We start from the raw sequence: 12,595 nt of genomic DNA on the forward strand, positions 1-12,595 counted from the left end.
TCCACCAAGAACCCTTTTAAAATCCTTTATTCAGGAAAGGGGTTATAAAGGGTTTTCTGGATCAAAATGGTTCTTGCTGGAACCATTAGTGTTACCAAGAACCCTTTCCCGAAGAGAGGGTTTTTCGGAAGCAAATGGCTCCAGGTAGAACCTCAGCCCTTGTAAGAGGACCCTTTTGGAACCCTTATTTCTAAGAGTGTACCAACCTACTGACCCACCCACCCACGAACCTATCTACCTACCTACCTAGTTAATGACTGCCAACCTAACTACCTATATATCTGCCTGACTGCCAACCTACCTTCTTATAGCTCTCTACCTATCGACCCACCTAACAACCTAATGACCAATAAACCTCCCTTCCTACCTATCTACCTACTTACATGACTACCTATGTACCTACCTAATGCCTGCTAGAGCCAGAGCTAGTAATAGTCTGACACCCTGGGTTGCCAGATAAGACATAGATGGACACACAGTGGAAGGCAAATTAAGCTATAATAGAATAAATACAAAATTGTCACAAAATGGTGAACCATATTTTACACACAAGCCATTATGAGGTAAGAGTATTTCTTAACAGAGTTTCTATGAAATCAGTATAAACATTGAAGCTGGATCTAAGCGAGAGAGCTGATTTGTTGTGGTACCATGAAATGGCAGTCACAAAAATGGCTTTATAAGAAGGAAGGGACTTATGTTATTATCGTAGCAGACCGGTTACTCCACTATGGTTTCATCTTGGCTGCATGAAATAAATGATGGCTTTTAAGTACTGCTGCTGTGATAAATTATAGTGAATGAAATAAGAATATGGAGTTCTCTACAGAAAAAATGACGGAGGAGTTCTAAATGTGGGTAATAATATAACTGTAAAAGAAAACTTGACCTTTGATAAGCAACAGAACAGTTGCAGTTAATGAAGAGGGAGCATTTACTTCAAATCTTTTTTTTGTGCTTAATCTTTTCAATACTGACTTTTTAAAAAAAATTTACTTAAATGAAATGATCACACATGTGAATAGTATTCACGTACAGAGCGTGCTCCAAAATGATGTGGACATGATGATCAAAATAATTGATCGCATACTGAAAACTGAATAAGTTCATCTTGTAAGGTATGTAGGTTTAAAAAAATATAAATAAAAAACTGTATATTTTTAAGAAGGAGTACCTATCCATGGCCACTAGGAGGCAGTAGCTCACCAAATGATCTTTGACTGCTTTTGAGATCCAGTCTACCACTGCATGAAAGAATTGTGAAAATTGTGAGTGTGTCAATTGGATCATGACAAAAAACATTTATATCCTACATATAAAATATAAGGTGTGGAATATAAATATAAATATGAGGTTTATTGTTTTCATTATTGATTGTGTGTACAGGTTGTTGCACACAAGGCAAACAGAGTGTAGATCAGTGTGCTTTGAACACATAACACGCTGCAGTGTTTTTTGTTCCTGCTGTCAAAGTGCAGCTGTGGGGAAGCAGAAGTGAGTCGGCAAAGGTCATAAATCTTCCTCAGCCAAACAACACTGTTGGCTCACTGACCAAGTGACAGGACTTCAAAGAGAACCTCTGTCTCCAAATGAACTTGTTGCCTTCACTAACTCAGGTTTAGCTTTAACAGCTGTTTTAACTGTGTATGTATGTGTGTGTGTGTGTGTGTGTGTGTGTTGTTTTATAGACCTTAAATTGACACCAGCAGGCCACCGACCAGGAGCAGTGACTGACACTTTTTGGATGAAGCTGTCTTATTTGGAAAGGTCAATTTGAAATGCTGATGAACCCCTTTTCTATAGTCCGTGCAACCTTCCACGAAGCCACAGCTAGGAGGTGACGTGAAAGTCAGCTTGCTTTAGATGGTAAATATCACAGTTACAGTTTATTATCAACGCATTTATTTGTGTCTTAAAGACAGCAGGAATCTCACTGTACTCACACAGGAAATAAGTCAGAACAGCCAAATCTAAAAAAGAAGATAAGGGACGGGAACACAAATGTGTGCTCTTTCAACTCCAAGGCAGTCCCACCCATTGTAAGAAACAGAATAATATCTTTAAAGAAGGCTGCAGCGTGAACTCTCATCCCATTTGGCTGAAAATAGAAGTTTTACTTGCATATGGGTATGTTTTTGCTCATAATTTGAGAATCAGACGTGAGGCCAATGAAACAGACACTGAGTGCAGAGAATCTCCTTATATACATTTAAATGTGTCTTCATAGTTAAAAGTTGTAAATTCTTTATTCTGACATAACGTAATCCAATCAGGAGCCAGATCCCCATAAAGGGGCGGACCTTTCTACTCATGAGGTTAGACTGTTGGTAAATAAATGTCCCCCGTCATTAAACTCGTGGAGAGGAGGGCAATGCTAATAACAACAGACAGGGAGTTAGCTCAAAGTTAGCCAAACAATATCACTGACAGCAGCTTTAAATATTGACCTAAGATCCAATCAAGAGTATGATAATAATAATAATAATAATAATAATAATAATAATAATAATAATAATAATAATAATAATAATAATAATAATTTCGGTATTAGTAGTTTGGAAAACACTGATAAATATTTTTTGAGGGCATTTTATGGACCAATCAAATCAATTAATCGCAAACATAGAAGGATCAGCTGATAATACAAGTCCAAACAGTCTTAAGTCCACATTCATCTAAAGGGAACTTAAAGAACTGTACACTTTGACCGACAGGATTTGTCTTTATCGGATCTGTATTTGTGCTAACCTTGACGTATACTTCACCATATGACATTCACCCAGCCGCCCTCGTCCCACCCCCTTCCCTTCCCTCATTTCTCTCCCTTTTCCCATCCCTCGTGTTGGTTGTCTTTCCGTGTCAGAGACTAAGCAAACACAGTCGTGTGTGAGCGGCCTCATAACTCCTGCGTTCCTGAGAGACTTGGAGCTCTCAGACGAGTGCAGCTGTGTCTTCATTTGTCGGCCATGTTCTGCATTCCCAAGATATCTCAAGGAGGCTCCTGGGCTTTTTCTGCATTCTGCTTTGACCCTCCACCATGCACAGAGAGGCAGTGTGTGTGTGTGTGTGTGTGTGTGTGTGTGTGAAGCAAAGTGGGATGCAATTTCAGGTACATGAGGTTGAAACATGGATCACATCCCTTAGGAGGACTTTTGGTAGAAATACAGTTGTTACCATACATAGTTATACCATTTAGGTAGATCCTGAATAACACCAGTTCTCATATGATAAGTATTGACCTGAACAAATAAGGGCCATTTGAAGATGTTAATATATTCTTAATTTCAATCACAGTACCATTAAAAAATAAAAAATAAAATATATATATATATATATGTATAATATACATATATATATATATTTTATTTTATTTTTTGATATATTATATCAAAATATATATTTCGTGAAAACTTTCATACAAAATTCCACCGAAAAAGTCATGATTTCTTCCTCTCAAATACAAAGATTTAATGTTACATGTGAGTTGGACTTAAAATTCATTTTAACTTGTGTTAAACATATAAATAGATTTTTTTTAATTCACACATCCCTACCCACATTACCCCCCTCTATTCGCTCTTCTTGCCCCCTCTTCTATCTCTGTCTCTCTGACTTTTTTTTTCTCTCAGTCTTTTCTTCAGTGTTTCAGAGTCAGCACCCCCCCACCCCCGCTTTCTGTCATTATCATTTTCTCATCTGTTTCTCAGTGCATCTGGCGAACATGAGCTGTGGAAAGACAACAGACAAGTAATGGGAGAAGTGTGTGGGCGAGCGTGTGTGTGAGTGTGTGTGTGTGTACCCTGTCTGCAGATGACAAAGTCAACTGCACATCTTTGTCAGCTAAATCCTTTCTGAGAGTATTTTCACATGAGCTTTGGGTTCTGACACTGAATCAAGAACCACAAAACCACTTGAGTCGCTAAGCTGTCACAACAATGACCCATCAAATCAATCAATATGAACCAACATATCACCAATACATATGTGTCTGTCTGTCCTGTTACACAATAATCACAGATGTGCACGAGGACCATCTCAGGACTTTGTAGCAGCCATTTGAGTTGGACGACTTGTTGACCCTTTGATTTAATCCTGTTTTCAATTTTATGTTTTTGTAAATTCCCTTCATTTTCAACAGTACCAGGCCTAATCTGGGTCTGTGGAGGTTTTGATGGCATCTTTCATCAGGTCATCTGGTCATAAAAACAAATGTGTAGTAAAGTATTAGAGTAAAGTAGATGATATATAAGGTAAAGTGTAATTTAGTTCCTTGCTATGTCTGCATGACATTGGGTATTTTGCTGAAAAGTGAAGCTTTTTTCTTTTGTTGGCCTGTGAGAACTGAATAATTATCAAAACATTGCAGTTTTTCTCTTCCTACCACTCCTCCTGTGGTACTTCAGTCAGTTATTTGTTTTATATCTGTCTTTAAATGAAGTGCTACTCCAGTCTGTGTGGTACAGAAACAGCAGCAACTCTGACTGACACATGCAGGCATGTAGTCAGGCAGACAATCACATTTGTGAGAAGCTAAAATTGTGATTGAGATGAAAATAAGATTGTGAAATCACACTGAATGTTCAGGTTTATTTTTAGCTGCAGAATACACTTCTGAGACGATTCTTGGCATTTTCAGTCATAGATCAACTGCATGCAGCTGTCTCACTTTATTAGAGCAATGTAGTCGTTAGGCCTCCACCTTGCCTCCTCAGCTGTGACTTAAAGCTCCCATAGAGTGGTCCTGTTGCACATATATGTTAGTTATGGAGGTCGACTTACATATATTAACTTGTTTGTATGGTCAAAAACCTCCTAGTTGCTGTAAACGAGCCGATAGAAATCCTCTTTACTGACACTGTTCCTGAACCGCTATATTTCAGACATAAATCTCACCCCCAGAAGACAGAGTGTGTTGTGATTGGCCAGCCAGCGTAGAGCCTTTCCAACTGTCTTGTGATTGGCCAGTACCCGGAAGTGACATATTCAGCACACCCGCTCTCAGAAGCACAGCTCCCCCCTCTGGAACGGTGGATGCCCTGCTCCTCATTATCAAAACATTGTTTTAACAATGTTTAAAAATAGCTTTTCAGATTTCCCGCTGCAGTCCCTTTTATGACTTTGAACCGGAGTCAGACCCAGAGTCAGAAGAAACTGTCGCTCGTGAAACACCTCCACAACGGACGTTATTCTTCTTCTGCGGTTCAATGTACGCAACCTGATGTGCCCGGACTAGTGCCCGGAGCAGGAGGATCTGCTGTTCAGGAGAACCGCTGTTTACGTAATCGGACCGGGTTTTTTCAGAGATCTCGCTGAGCCCGAGATTACAATAAAACACAGCGTTCTCAGCAATGGCTGAACTGTTTGTTTTTAACCTTCAGGGCTTCTTAAACAAGGTAATGACACAGATACACACTAAAAAACAGCGTTGATTGGAACTTCCGGTCTAGGTCCGCTTTAAAATACTCATGACACAGGAGACACAAGAAGTAAACCATACTGAGAACTATACAGTACTATACTCAGATTTGTGAACTCATTTGGTAATAGTTTGAAAGTATTTGTGTGTATGTTTCAGTTACACACCACACCTTTAACTAAAATACAACCATTTTCATCTTCACTTCACAGTGTCACTCAGTGTTTGGCCATCCCCTATACATTTGAAACCTCAAGTACCATCATACCCACACCAGATTTTCGAGATGCAACAGCAGATTATCAGACAAGCTGTTACAAGTACCAACAGCAGAGATCCCAAATCAGTGAAATATTCACGAACATGACAGTGAATGAGGTCAGCTCCAAATGTTACCTCTGCTCTTTGATTCTGCCTCTGAAAGTAATGTATAATAAGTCACAACTCTTTCAAGTTTCTATATACTTGGGCACCATAAGTGATCTGTGGAGACACAATTGTGTGTGAGATTGATTTTGTCTTGTATTTCCAACACTTTTTCTTCGTACTGTAATTTCTGAGGTATTTATTATGGATTAGAAGTTTGCAGAAGACTGTAGCTCCACTGCACATTGCATATTAACCTTTCATGCAGTGCTAATGAATGGTGGGTTTGTGGTTCAGAGCAGTTAGATGCCAAGTTCAGGATGTGATGTGTCTGCCAGTGACCATCACTTACAAAGTTGAGGTACGTTTGTCAAACGAAAACTTGGTCTGAAGTGTAAATAGATGAAAGGTTGTAGTAGTTACTATGCGGTGATTTCTACCTCCGGCACACCTACAAAAAACACTTCAGGAGCCAGCAACCACATCTCGTCCATCTCTCACCTTACATTGCCTGAGGTTTTCCCTTAAACTACCTTTGCCAGCACCTTACAGGCCACAAAACAATAACTGACTTGTGAAAGTGACAAATTGTGGGATTTTGGCAGCATAATGTGGTAAAACACACCTGTTTACAAGGGAGGATCCCACAGAACCACAGACATGTCTCTGACAGTCAATAAGAGAGGAGGAGCAAAGAGATGCAGGAGGAAGGAAGTAAGGGAGGGGATAAAATAAAGGCAGAAGGGACTGCGGCGGGGACTCGCGGGGGAATGTTTTGATAATGAGTAGCAGTGCAGCCACCGTTCCAGAGGGGGAGCTGCGCTTCTCAGAGTTGACATGCTAATTAAGTCACTTCCAGGTACCTGGCCAATCACAAGACAGTTCTGTCTTCTGGGGTAATATTTCAGTCTGAAACAGCGCGGCTGATGAGAGCGTCAGTAAGAAGAGATTTCTATCGGCTCGTTTGCAGCAACTAGGAGGTTTTTGACCATACAAACAAGTTAATGTATGTAAGTAGACCTTCATAACTCTATGTGCCATATAACCACTCTATGGGAGCTTTAAAGGTAGGATGGGAGATCACTTTCTGGAGCATTTTTTTTACTGTATTGCTCAAAATCCTCTTCATACCCTAATTGTAACTAACTGTCACAAAAATGAAAAGGCCTGCACTCACACCTTCCAATTTTAAATGAACGGCCTTTTCACTTTTAATTGATCTTCACCCCAATGAATTGCTGAGAGCCATTGTGTTCCATTTTTTGTGTGGAGAATTAAAAACATACCTTTGTATGACGCTCTCATAGAAGCATCTTGAGAGACGAGAAATCCTATCCAGCACATGTCAGCTCAGGAATAAAGGGTGGAGAGCACAGGGCTACGGAAACACAGAACTCAGCGGCCGGACACACAAAGGACATCTGTTCTTCCATAATGGAAACTTTGTTAGCATTTTTTTTAGTTGCTTCATTAAAGCCGGGGGGTTGTGATATTTCCCATCATGTTAATTTAAAATAACAAAGTGATGGACTCTCTGTTTGGAGCCCCTTTGTTCTGTTTTAGTCACCCAAAATCATGTTGGTCAATCATTATGTTTTCCTTAATATATTTTGTAGGTACATTAACCTTAAACAGAGGGGGCAACAGCCTCCTTATAACCCCTAATGGCAATAGGCACATTTGTGTGGTATTAAGGTTTTGAGGCTTTTACAGGATTCTGTCTAAATAGTTTTGCTGCCAAATATTTTTCCCTTTAAAATTTCATTTTGTAGAGTTAAAGCATTGCTGGATATGGTACATATCCAGAAGACAACCCTGCACAGCATGCACCATGTGTGACCAGGATAAGTTAATTCACTACATATTTCTGTTGCACAAGGGGCCTAGAATGCAGTTTTTAAGTGTTTTCCTACTTAAATAAACTAGATTGGAAACTTGTTGTTGAACTTATTTCGCTTAGAGACAGCTGACAGATGAATTGTGCTTGAGTTGATTTTTTTCTTTTATTAAGTTAGAATTTGCAAATTAAACATTTTGAAAATATGTAAGTACATACTTTGTAGACATTTGGAATAACATGTGGAACGTTTTTTTTGTAATAGTTTGAACATACAGTCATCCAGCTGTTGGATATGGAATGTCCATTCTTGTCCAATTTAAGATCACGATGTGACAACAAGCCAAGAAATGGGTAGGTATGTACTGTATGTACTGTTCTAAAAAATGATATCTGGTAATAACACAGTATTTTAAGGGTGTAGGCAGGAGTAATACCCAGTAATGTAAACAATAAAAAGTTTACATTCTGTTTAGAAAAGAATGTCTGAATATTACATTTAACAAATTGTTTTGCGTGTCATATCAATATTTTACGACAGAGCATTAGGGCCAAACTGCAGAGAAAAATAATAATTTTATATTTTTTACTTACTTTACTTAATATTTTGAGAATAATGTCCTAATATTGCGAGAGTAAAGTTGTAATATTATGAGATTTTTTTAATCATTATTTAGTGTATTAGTATTAAATAGTAACAGAACACAGATGTAACCAGTGATAGCCTGCAGCCATTTCTTCCTCCACAAAATAGAAGATTTTGTCTGTGTGATTCTTTCTTCCAAACAGACTCAGTTTCTTTCACAATCTTTACAAAGTCCTGATGCTAAAAACAAAAATATGAAGTATTTCTTATTCTTTATTATTATCTAATTATGACTTTATTCTCATAATATTTGACCTTATTCTCGAAAGTTTACAACTTTATTCTTGAAAGATTATTATTGTTATTATTCTTTTTTTTTTTTTTAATTCTTGAGTTTTGGCCCGAATACTCCGTCGTGGTATTTTGGAAAGTGACATTTATTGAATTATTTTTTTATTATCTGTGACAGAACATTGCGTAACACAGTGAGTGAGCGACAAGGAGCCAAGTCTGCCAAGATATTAAGCAGCATGCCACAGTTCAAGACCAGATTGACACCAAATGTCGTCCTAGTGTGTTTTTATGTTGTCACACATCTTTTTTTGGGGGAGGACGCTAACTACGATAAAAATAACCACAGTTGCTTCCTAACGATTGCAGGTGCTTTTTGTCCATAAATCACCACATTTATAACTAGGAAATACTTATCATCACACTGTTTCCTCATCTCTACCAAAAGTGCCATGAGCACTACCAATATTATGTTGATCTGTACACATCATTAAATGATTTTGTTTCAGAAATATCAACTCTGTTGTGCTTTGCAAAAATGTACAACCACAACATACAGGATTGGTTTGATAGTTCTCAACCTCTGCTCCCCAATGACAAGCAGAACCCGGTGAATACTTCACACAATGCACGTCTGTTTGTGTGCTTCAGCAGACCATGCCATCGTTTAAATGCACTCACACAATTGACTCATTATGATACACTTTTTCAAGCTGCTCCCACTGACTTCCGTTTATTACAGAGAAATCATTTCCTAAATGCACACTATGCTGTACTGTGGTATTAACTAAATGGAGTATCCATTTATTACAGCAACTGGTGAGGTGCCTATAAGGAAGTATGTATTCCTATAGTGGGAGCTGAAGAAGATTTTTCAGTTATGGTAATGCATGATAAGGCACGTAAAGGCTAACATAATACAAACACTGTGCAACCTCATTAGGCACAACACAAATCAAATACGACTTGTAAAGAGATTCCAGAGTGGCTGAGAGTCATATAACAGCTAATCGTAGCCGTTCTAACCTACCTTTTGGAAACATGTTTGCCAAGTTAGCTGCAAAATACTAGCATGCTAATGCTAACTAAATATGTGCTCGCGTATTGGTGAATGGACACCGACTTCAGTGTTTCAGTACAACACCATAACCTGTGTTGAACCGAGTGAAATGAGCCGCTGCCTACCCGTTGTTGACACTCAACAACGATCACGAACAATCCTGACACGCCGTCAGATGTGCTACCTGGTGTAGCGTGCTGGTGTAGCGTGATAAATCGGCAAAAATTAAAATGACTCCAAAAAACGTCAGTCAAGTATCAAGGATGCACACCATCGGGCCATGCTCAAACCATATCCAAAATTGTAGGGCGATCTGACAAACGGTCAGTGAGATATGCCCGTTACAGACACACAAACACAACTTGCTTTATAGATAGATAAGCACTTATGTTTAAAGGTGCAATATGTAAGAATGTGGCCAAAATGGTTACTACATTCAAATTCAAAATACAGAGGTCTTTTAGGTTTCATTTTCTGACGTAACTGGCAGCCCGTGGTTGCTCAGCAGCTGAGACTCTACTGACTGCAATGATTGGTAGACGGCGGTAGGTGGCGCCACATGCCAAAACATGAGTTCAAAACATAAACATGATTTGCGGTCTGCAAAATATTTTTTAATGCAAATATTTTGGCTGTACTGTTGTTGTTGGTGAGTTCAGTTTGTTATATAAACATTATTCCTGAGTCTCTGTGACATATTAGGAGGATTTTGTGGCCAGTTGCTTTAGATGTATTACATAATGCACCTTTAATGACATTACTTATGGATTTATTAATTCTTTGTATATGGTGAGAATATAATAAATTCAACCAATTACATTAAAGTCCTGTTATATGTTTTTAGATGTTTTTTTAAATCACAAAATCATAAATGTAGATACAAATATTCTTATAGAACAGTCCTTCCCTGATAGGCATTTTTTTGTTCTGATAGCATTGTTTAACTTTGAGGGAACTCGGGAATTAGCTGCCATCTTGATTAGACGACAATCCAACAATCCAGCAATTGGTCCGGCATGAAATAAAATCTCCTCCTCAAAGCACCAATGTGCATTTTGTCCAACTTATCAGTCTGGTACGAGGACTAATAGCAGGGGCTCGTTTGAGTTCCTGTGATTACCTTTGCCTTCATCTGAGTCACTATCTTCTCTACTGTGAAGTGAGGCCAAAAATGTGCAGGCATTGAAGGGGGACTAATGGGGCAAGTTGTGAATGGTCCAGACGGCAATGGAAAAAGATTTTGGTCAGACCTGGACAGTTTATCCAGGCATCTGACAATTACAGGCTCCTTAAAATACAAGTGAACATTTGGATAGTTCCTTCAGATCTTAAGAATAGAAAGGAAATGTCAAATGCTTTCCCACACACAGATGGGGCTAAATGGCAGCCATCTTACCCTGGTCTGATTCAGACGCTGTGTTTCAATTTGTACTGCACTACCATCATCACATTTGTGTGCACACGCATGTTCACACTGAAAGCTTTTATTTTCAAAGTAACCAACCGCAAACATTAAATGTATACAACAAAAAATTACATCAATCATCATGAAACTTGTTATCGTTTATGGCTATGGGCTGTAATGCTTGAGATATTTAAAGGGGACATATTATATCCCATTTCTCCAAGTGAACCTAGTTCCCTGGTGAACATGATGAACATGTCAGTGACATGCTTTGGTCAAAATACCATAAGGATGAAGCACCACAGCAGTTCAATCTCTTTAGGTCCACCTTAAAAAAAGTAAAACAAAACTTAAGGGACAGACATTACACCATCCACAGAGGCTACTGGGAGCTAACAGCAGTTAGCATTTGGAAAAGTGATAATCTGCAGGCTCTAGCAGTCACATTGCCACCATATATAACATGTATCCACTGGACAGATAAATCCTCACTTTGTGTAGAACTCTGTGCTGCACTGTGGAGCCAAGAAGATAACTTTTCACCGCTGCCCTCACTAGCACACTTGCGCGTTTTACGGACAAAGAGGAGCTAACAGTGAGATAACAATTCCAGGAATTTAGCGTATCGTGACGTCCCAATGAGTGCGGAAGTCCACATTGTGTGTTTCATCTCCTGTACTTAGACTGAGGAGGACCACAAAAACATGAGTGAGTCATCTTTTTTCACACTTTGCAGACTGATAGGGTCTCCAGAGTCCCAAATATAAGGATTTAAATTATTAAAAGTTGCTTTTGCATAATATGCCCCTTTAATATATTTATGAACATGTATCACCTGGTGGAGATTTTACTACTTTTAGAAAGAAAAGATATCCTTTGTGTCTTTAGCAATACCCGTTTGGTCACTGTTATTCAGATGTAGCAGTTGCAAGATGCTGGTAAGGTGTGAGAGATGTAGGTGTGAGAGATGTGGCCCTGTGATGGACTGGCGAACTGTCCAGGATGTGCCCCGCCTATCGCCCTCAGCTGACAGTAGAAAATAGATGGATGGAAGAAAATCATAGTGAAAACAAAGCTTATAGATGATTTTTTTTCTATTGCTAATTAATGGTGCAATAAATGTTACATTAAAATTTCAGGTTTAAGCTAAAAACGTGAATTTTTGAATGCCAAAAATGTTTAACTTCATGCCTCATTGACAACAGTGACAAGACAAAAAGGTGACGTAGAGGCTTTGTCACGCAGTCTTCTGGTTGTGTGAGAGTGATGGGAGAATCAACTCACTGCAGTCAGGTGTGTGTGTGTGTGTGGCACTGATTGGCGTTGATCAAGCCCAGGTGTGGGGAGTGTTCATATACCCTGAGTCTCCAGTGCTCTGTGCTGACTCATTGTCTCACCTTCAGATGTAGTGAGAGGTTCACCCTGTGTGTATCTATAAACACCAGCTCAGAACTTTGTGTGTGTTTGATGTCAATTGCCTGTTTCCTGACAGTTGTTTGTTGTGACTTCAGCCTTTTAGGTTATCACTGGATAAAAATATATGTATCTATATCAATGTATGTGTATGCCTTTCGGCATATTTAATAACCTTAAAGCGGACCTAGTTCGGAAGTACAAATTAACGTTGTTTTTTA

Source organism: Microchirus variegatus (assembly GCF_963457635.1).
Source record: "Microchirus variegatus genome assembly, chromosome: 18".
Taxonomy (NCBI): domain Eukaryota; kingdom Metazoa; phylum Chordata; class Actinopteri; order Pleuronectiformes; family Soleidae; genus Microchirus; species Microchirus variegatus.